At 38.0% G+C, this 8,165-nt stretch overlaps 1 non-coding gene across 1 annotated transcript; it reads left to right on the top strand.

The window, feature by feature from the left end:
- Positions 1 to 8,061: 8,061 nt before the first annotated feature.
- Positions 8,062 to 8,165, top strand: LOC112095471. Its single transcript, XR_002903841.1, has one exon. It is a non-coding gene; the product is annotated as a small nucleolar RNA R71 (small nucleolar RNA).

Raw genomic sequence — 8,165 nt, 5'->3', positions numbered from 1 at the left:
TTTTGTTTTTTTTGTTTTTTTTTTGCTTTTATTTGGCATAACTTCACTGAACAAAATAATTATTTACATTTTCTCAAACATAAATAGGTGATGGAACTTATAAGATATCGGGTAATACTCCAAATCGGAGTGGGTCAAGATGATAAGTTGACAAAGAAAAGGTTTTTTTTTTTTTTTTTTTTTTTTTAAAGGCTCAAAAGGGTTAACTATAGATATTAAATAAAAGGGATGGCTTGAAAGGCTCAAACGGATCAAAGATGGCCTCTCCATCGTCTTTTAGGGCTCTAAATAATCTTCCATATCTACTAGTTAGATGGGCCTCCAAATGTAGCAACACACTCTTTTTTCTTTTTTTTTATTTTACAATTTTTTTTAAGGGTTAACTCAAAAGTAATTTAGAGATCGTGTATAAAATAATAAATTGCTAAGCTGTATAAAGAGTGGGCAAAAGGGTTATTCTCCAAGAAAAATAATAGGCTCAAAAACTCACTTGGTACTTATTATGACATGTTCATTCCTTCAAGCAACTCACATTTGTCTCCGACATCAACATGTAAAGTAGCAAACATAGCGTAACATCACTTAAGACCAAAGATAATACAAATACTAAAATTTGAAATTAATCATGTCATCCAATGTTAAAACAAATCACACATTTTTTTTTTAAACATCATTCTACCCCCCAACCTATTCTAAACATGAAAGGAAAATATGCATGCAGAAATGTGAAAATGATGCATAAAAACTAATTAGAAAAGTTACACGTAAAATGATAGAAAACGAAAATGATGATTTTTTTTTTTTAAAAAAAAGATGCGTTTCTAGAGGAACTACACTCCATATTCAGCCATCTTCGACTCAAAAGTTGGAAAATGTATATTCATAGAGGAGAAATTAAAGAAGAAAAATAAACATAAACACATAATAAAGAAAAAGAAAATGTCTGAATTTTTTTTTTTTTTTGTATAAACGATGAAGATGCGTTTCTAGAGTCACTACACTCCATATTCAGCCATCTTCAACACAAAAAGTTAGCAACAGTTAGTTTCTACAACAAAAATTAGTAAAAACTTAACCAAAATTCCACAATTGTCGACTATTCCCTCCCCCCAACCAGAACGAAACATTGTCCTCAATGTTTGAAAGGAAAGAAGTAGAGTTTAGAAGACATCACCTGGGTGGTGCAACACAGAAGAAAAAATTTATAGGCGGAGAGTTAAATCTAATTTGTACTTCTTACTGCTGCTACTGTTACCATCATTATTTGGACGCTCCAACACGAAGGTCCAGGGGTCTGGCTCCGGTCTATAAGCTTGTAACAGATCAAGTAGCTCATTAGCAGTGTGAGCACAAATAAAAAGTTTTTTCACATTAGCGGGAATGAAATAGTTTTTTATTGCATGGTTAAGAAATGCGATAAAGCCATCATAAAAGTTATTGACATTTAACAAACCGATGGGTTTTTGGTGGATGTGCAGATGGGCCCAAGATGCTAGTGTCATAAATGCCTCTAGTATTGCAAGATCTCCTGGAAGGAAAATAAAAGCATCAGCATAATTAAGCATTTCAGTTATTCTTTCTTGCATACCTGAGACGACTAACTCTTCTCCAGTTGATGAGTCAGACGAACTGCCCAATGGTTTTAGGACTCTTGGGATGATGCCTAACACTTGACTTCCTCTGATAAAAGCTGCTTCTGAGACCATTTTTGATAACCCTCGATTACCTCCTCCATACACCAAGTGTAATTTTCTCGCTGCTATGCTTCGACCAAGATCTATGGCTGCCTCAACGAACTCTTTATGTTTGCCATAGGTAAATCCAGAAAGCACACAAATGTTCTTGAATTGTCTATTGGGAGTAGCTGCCATTGTGATACTTCTCGAAAACAATTTGTGAGTGCTTGACAAAAAAGAAATCACATTTAAGAGTCTCGGTGATAGTGGGTCATGGTTGTGTATGAGGTAATATGTTAGTGTCAAATAACGCGTAAAGCACGTGGCTTGCAAGTCAAAAAGAAAACAGTAAAAAGGAAAAAGCAAACAGTAATAAAATTATTAAAGACAATAATGCAAACAATAAGACAATAGTGAAATAAAATAACAATAAAGTAAAAGGATATTTACAGGTAGTTGCGACTGTGGCTCACATCTTCCTCTGGTTTTACGTCCAGAAACGGCTTGAACGCCCTCTATGGGTCGAGAATAGGCTTCCTATCCAGTTTTCTTATAAACTGGCAAACAGGGCCGTTTATAGTCAGATTCCCAAGACTATATCGTGCATGCTCTTTCTGGAATAATGGCCATAACTGGAGAATCGCTCCTTGCACATATCCACTGGGATGCGTTTCAAGAGACAAAAGGATATCATCCAATGACTCCTTATTCAAGCCATCCCTAATGAATTGAATCTTATCTTCCCTGTTATCAGACACCATTCCTAAAGAACATGGGTTTTTATTGCAACTCATTCTGGCACACTTATGACAAGCAACAGAAATTCTTCGAGCTCGTCGTTTTCTTGCATAATTTCCTTTACCACAACCAGGCATGTATGCAATAAATTTTGGAGGTAACTCACCTGCCGATCGTACTTTAGCCTCGATTAACCAACGGATGTCAGCAGGTATGTTATTCCTCATGAGTAATCGCATGCGTTCGGACCGAGCTTTATAGATCGTAAGGAGGGCATTCTGAGGAAGTGAAGGGAATCGCTTGTGAAGCTTCGCTAGAATCTCGTTTCTGTCCATACCTTCGCCTCAGAATATCAGTTATTATGGGAAACTGAAGTAACCGACTTGATTGTCACGGAGTACCGTTATCCGCCACTTCACCGGGGTAACAAACTAAAGCACACAAATAGAAAAACAAATTAAAACACACAAAGAAAATTAAAATCGTCCTCTTATTGAATTTACCTCAAGCTCCAACTGGATGTCGTAAACACTTCTCTCAATGTCTCTGAGTTGGTGTTCTAAACCCTCAACATAGGCTACTAACTCTGGTGGTTGTAGAGCCCAAATGCGATGTGTTTTACAAAATTGAATCTGTCTTTTGAGATGAGTTTTGACACGTTGAAGTGGTTTAAGAATGTTCAGGAGGAACGGTCTAAGTATGAGACTCATGATTAAAAATGATAAGAGAAAACTTAATGGTAAAATAAACACACTTATGCAAAAACAATTTCAATTAGCAAAAGAATAATAATAAAAAGAAAGAAAGAAAAATCAAATCAACGAAAAGAAAAAAAAATCAATTCAAATTTGGTGGGTCACTCAAATTTATTTCGGTGTCTTCTTCATGTGGTTGGTACTCTAGATATGGCTTTAATCTTTGACCATTAACTTTAAACGTGACACCATTCTTTGGGTCTTTAATTTCAATTGCCCCATGTGGAAAAACAGTATGAATAATAAATGGGCCAGACCAACGAGAGCGTAACTTACCTGGGAATAGGTGCAAGCGAGAATTGAATAAAAGCACTTTCTGACCTGGAGTGAACGATTTTCTCATAATTTGCTTATCATGAAAGACTTTCATTCGTTGCTTGTAAATCTTGGCATTTTCGTACGCGTCATTGCGAATTTCTTCAAGTTCTGCCAGCTGTAATCTTCTTTCTGAGCTGGCTTGCTGCATGTCAAAATTGAATTTCTTGATGGCCCAATATGTACGATGCTCGAGTTCCACAGGTAGGTGGCAAGCTTTTCCATACACTAGCCTGTAGGGTGACATCCCAATCGGGGTCTTGAAAGCCGTTCTATATGCCCATAAGGCATCATCAAGTCTTAATGACCAATCTTTTCTGTCCGGCCTCACCGTTTTTTCTAATATGTGCTTTATTTCTCGATTGGAGATCTCAACTTGGCCACTGGTTTGCGGATGATACGGGGTCGCCACTTTGTGTGTGATTGAATACTTTGTCAAAAGAGCTTTGAATGCTTTGTTACAAAAGTGGGCACCACCATCACTGATTATTGCTCGAGGGAATCCAAAGCGTGAAACAATGTTGCTTTTCAAAAATGCTATCACCACCTTGTGATCATTGGTCCTACATGGAATTGCTTCTACCCATTTTGATACGTAGTCAACAGCAACCAATATGTATTGATGGCCAAAAGAAGGGGGAAAGGGTCCCATGAAGTCGATACCCCATACGTCAAAAATCTCAACCACTAAAATTGGATTTAGTGGCATCATGTTCCTTCGTGTAATGCTTCCCATTCGTTGACACCTATCACATGAAGAACAGAAAGTGTAAGCGTCTCGAAATATAGATGGCAAATAGAAACCACATTGTAAAACTTTAGTCGCTGTCTTCTTAGCACTGAAATGGCCTCCACAAGCTTGTTCATGGCAGAATGAAAGGATATTCTGAATTTCACTTTCTGGGACACATCGTCTAACAATTTGATCCGCACAATACTTGAACAAATACGGGTCATCCCAAAAGAAATTCTTTATCTCTGCAAAGAATTTAGCCTTGTCTTGCTTGGTCCAATGCTCTGGAAGTTTACCTGTAACAAGATAATTAACTATATCAGCATACCAAGGTAATACTTCCACACTCATTAATTGTTCATCTGGAAATGACTCATTTAATGGTAATTGTTCTATAATTGTGTCAAAATGGAGACGAGAGAGGTGGTCCGCCACAACATTTTCTGTCCCTTTTTTATCTTTGAATTCCAAGTCAAATTCCTGCAAAAGTAACACCCAACGAATTAGTCTGGCTTTTGCATCTTTCTTTGTGAGAAGATATTTAAGAGCAGCATGATCTGTGAATATAATTATTTTACAACCAATAAGATATGATCGAAATTTTTCCAATGCAAACACTACTGCTAGCATTTCTTTTTCAGTAGTTGAATAGTTCAACTGTGCATCATTCAATGTCATACTAGCATAGTAAATAACATGGGAAATTCGATCAACTCTTTGTCCTAATACTGCTCCTACTGCATAATCAGATGCATCACACATGAGCTCAAATGGTAATTTCCAGTTCGGGGGCTGAATGATGGGTGATGATGTCAACAAATGCTTTAATTTTTCAAACGCAACAAGACATGAATCATCAAAGACAAAAGGTACATCCTTAGTAAGCAAATTGCATAAGGGTCTAGAAACTTTACTAAAATCTTTAATGAAACGTCTATAGAAACCAGCATGCCCAAGGAAAGATCTTACTTCTCTGACTGTTTTGGGTGGAGGAAGATTAGAAATGAGATCCACCTTGGCTTTGTCAACCTCAATACCTTTACTCGAAATGATGTGACCGAGAACAATACCTTGTTTTACCATAAAATGGCATTTCTCCCAATTTAAGACCAAGTTCTTCTCGATACATCTCTGCAGAACTAGTGTTAGATGATGTAAACATTGATCAAACGAGTCACCAAAGACAGAAAAATCATCCATAAAGACTTCAAGGAATCGTTCCACCATATCAGAAAAAATGCTCAACATGCATCGTTGAAATGTAGCAGGTGCATTACATAATCCAAATGGCATTCTCCTATATGCAAATGTGCCAAAAGGGCAAGTGAAAGTAGTTTTCTCTTGATCTTTTGGTGCTATGGGAATCTGATTATATCCTAAGTAACCATCTAGAAAGCAGTAAAATTCATGGCCTGCTAATCTATCAAGCATTTGATCAATAAATGGTAAAGGAAAATGGTCTTTACGTGTGACAGAATTCAATTTTCTATAATCAATGCATACACGCCATCTTGTAGTCACTCTAGTGGGTATCAATTCATTATCAGCATTGGTAACTACTGTGACTCTTGACTTTTTAGGGACAACTTGTACAGGACTGACCCATGAACTATCAGAAATTGGGTAAATGATACCTGCATCTAATAGCTTAAGGACCTCAGTTCTAACAACTTCTTTCATGTTAGGATTTAACCGACGTTGCATCTCCCTAGTAGTTTTAGCATTTTCATCAAGGTGAATGTAATGCATGCAATCTACTGGGTTTATACCTTTAATGTCTGCTATGGTCCATCCTAATGCTTCTTTGTGCTCTTTTAAAACATCCAACAACTTACCTTTTTGTTCGTCATTTAGGGATGATGAGATGATTACCGGCAGAGTACTTTCTTCTCCCAAAAACGCATATTCCAAAGTGTTGGGCAATGGTTTGAGCTCGAGTTTCGGTGGTGATTCTGATGATGGAATGAATTGCTTCTCTGATGGTGCTAGTTGCTCAACTCTTGACTTCCATTTATTAGTGTCCATAGATGGTGCTGAGTCAAGCAGGGCGTTGACCTCATCAACCGATCTGTCAATATCAAAATCAAAACCAAAGTGAGTTAAACATGTTTGTAAAGGATCATCACTAAGGTTTGAAAGAAAAGTGTCATCAACTAATGCTTCAATTAAATCCACATCAACAATTCCATCATCTGCACTGTGAGGTTGTTTGGCAATGTTGAAGATGTTCAGCTCCATAGTCATGTTGCCGAAGGACAACTGCATATTTCCAGTTCTACATTGAATGTGAGCATCCGCAGTTGCCAAGAAATGTCGGCCTAGAATAATGGGGATGTGCTTCCTTGAATCCTGTATTGGTTGAGTGTCAATTACAATGAAGTCAACAGGAAAATAAAATTTGTCTACCTGGATAAGCACGTCCTCCACAATACCACGAGGTATTTTTGTGGACCGATCTGCAAGTTGTAACACCACTGGAGTTGGGTGTAATTCTCCCAGTCCAAGTTTCACAAACACTGAATAAGGTAACAGATTTACACTAGCTCCTAAATCCAACAAAGCATTCTCAATTGTGTGGTTCCCTATACTACATGAGATAGTGGGGGAGCCTGGGTCTTTGCATTTTAAAGGAATTTTATGTTGAAGTATAGAACTAACGTTTTCTGTTAAAAATGCCTTCTTTTGAACATGCATGTTTCTCTTTTTAGTACAAAGGTCTTTAAGAAACTTGGCATAAGATGGAACTTGTTTAATAGCATCAAGCAAAGGGATGTTAACACTTACCTGTTTGAAGATTTCAAGAATCTCACCTGTGGATTTTTCCTTTTTTCCTTTCGCTAACCTCTGAGGAAATGGAGCTTTGGGAACATATTCTTGTGGGTTGGTTTCTTCTTTCTCCTCCGGTGATGAGTCATCAACATTCACAGGTACAATTTGATTTTCTTTTGTCACTGGCATCTCCACCTTGTTGTCGACTTCTTTTCCTTTTCGCAAGGTCATTACTGCTTTGACCTCTCCATGCTGTTGTGGTGAACTGGTACTTGTTTCATGTACTCCTTTAGGATTAGGCACTGGTTGACTTGGAAACTTACCTTTCTCAACGGTCATTGCCAAGGTTTGAACTGAAGAAGCAAGTTGTCCCACCATCTTCTCGAGGCTTGAAACAGATTGAGCTTGTGAGTTGAAACCTGCTCTCAACTCATTTCGTAGTCCATCAATGGTGCGGTTTTGTTGCTCAATCGTGGAGTGAGTAAGATTTTTGAGATTCTGGAATGAATCCTCCCATGGTCTGGGTTGAGAGAAATTCTGATTCTGATTGTATGGTCTAAATGGGGGCTGAGAGGCTTGAGGATTTTGAGAAATTTGTTGCATTGGTGGAGCTGGAGCTGCTGGTCTATTCTGTTGGAATCCTTGAGACCATGAAAAATTGGGGTGGTCTCTCCATCCAGGGTTATATGTGTTGGAGTATGGGTTGTAATTCGATGGTTTTCTCATTACACCTATGGCATTGGCTTGATCTGAGTATGAGTCATGGTCATGTGGCTCTGTTGATTTAGCAGTCGATAACGATGCTATTTGTCGAGCAAGACCTTCAACCATCTCCTTGACTTCTTTGATTCCCGAAGTTGACTCGCCAATTTGAACCTCATTTACTCCCTTAATTCTTCTAGTATTCCTGATTGATCGACTCCGTTGTTGGGAATTATCCGCTTGTCGCTGGAAGAATTCCCAAATTTCTGACGCACTTTTTGACATTAGCTCTCCTCCACTTGTTGCCATTAGCCATTCTTGCACATTTGGTAGTAATCCCTCCAAAAAGTATTGGTATTGGTGCCATTTCTCGTACCCATGATGTGGACACTTCAAGAGTAGCCCATTGAATCGCTCCCATGTTTCGAAAAATTGCTCGTCCTCTCTCTGGGTAAATTCTGAGATTTCCCTGCGAAT

The sequence above is a fragment of the Citrus clementina genome, unplaced genomic scaffold, assembly GCF_000493195.1.
Source record: "Citrus clementina cultivar Clemenules unplaced genomic scaffold, Citrus_clementina_v1.0 scaffold_9, whole genome shotgun sequence".
In the NCBI taxonomy this organism is placed as follows: Eukaryota; Viridiplantae; Streptophyta; class Magnoliopsida; order Sapindales; family Rutaceae; genus Citrus; species Citrus x clementina.
This window is presented reverse-complemented; position numbering and strand designations above follow the sequence as displayed.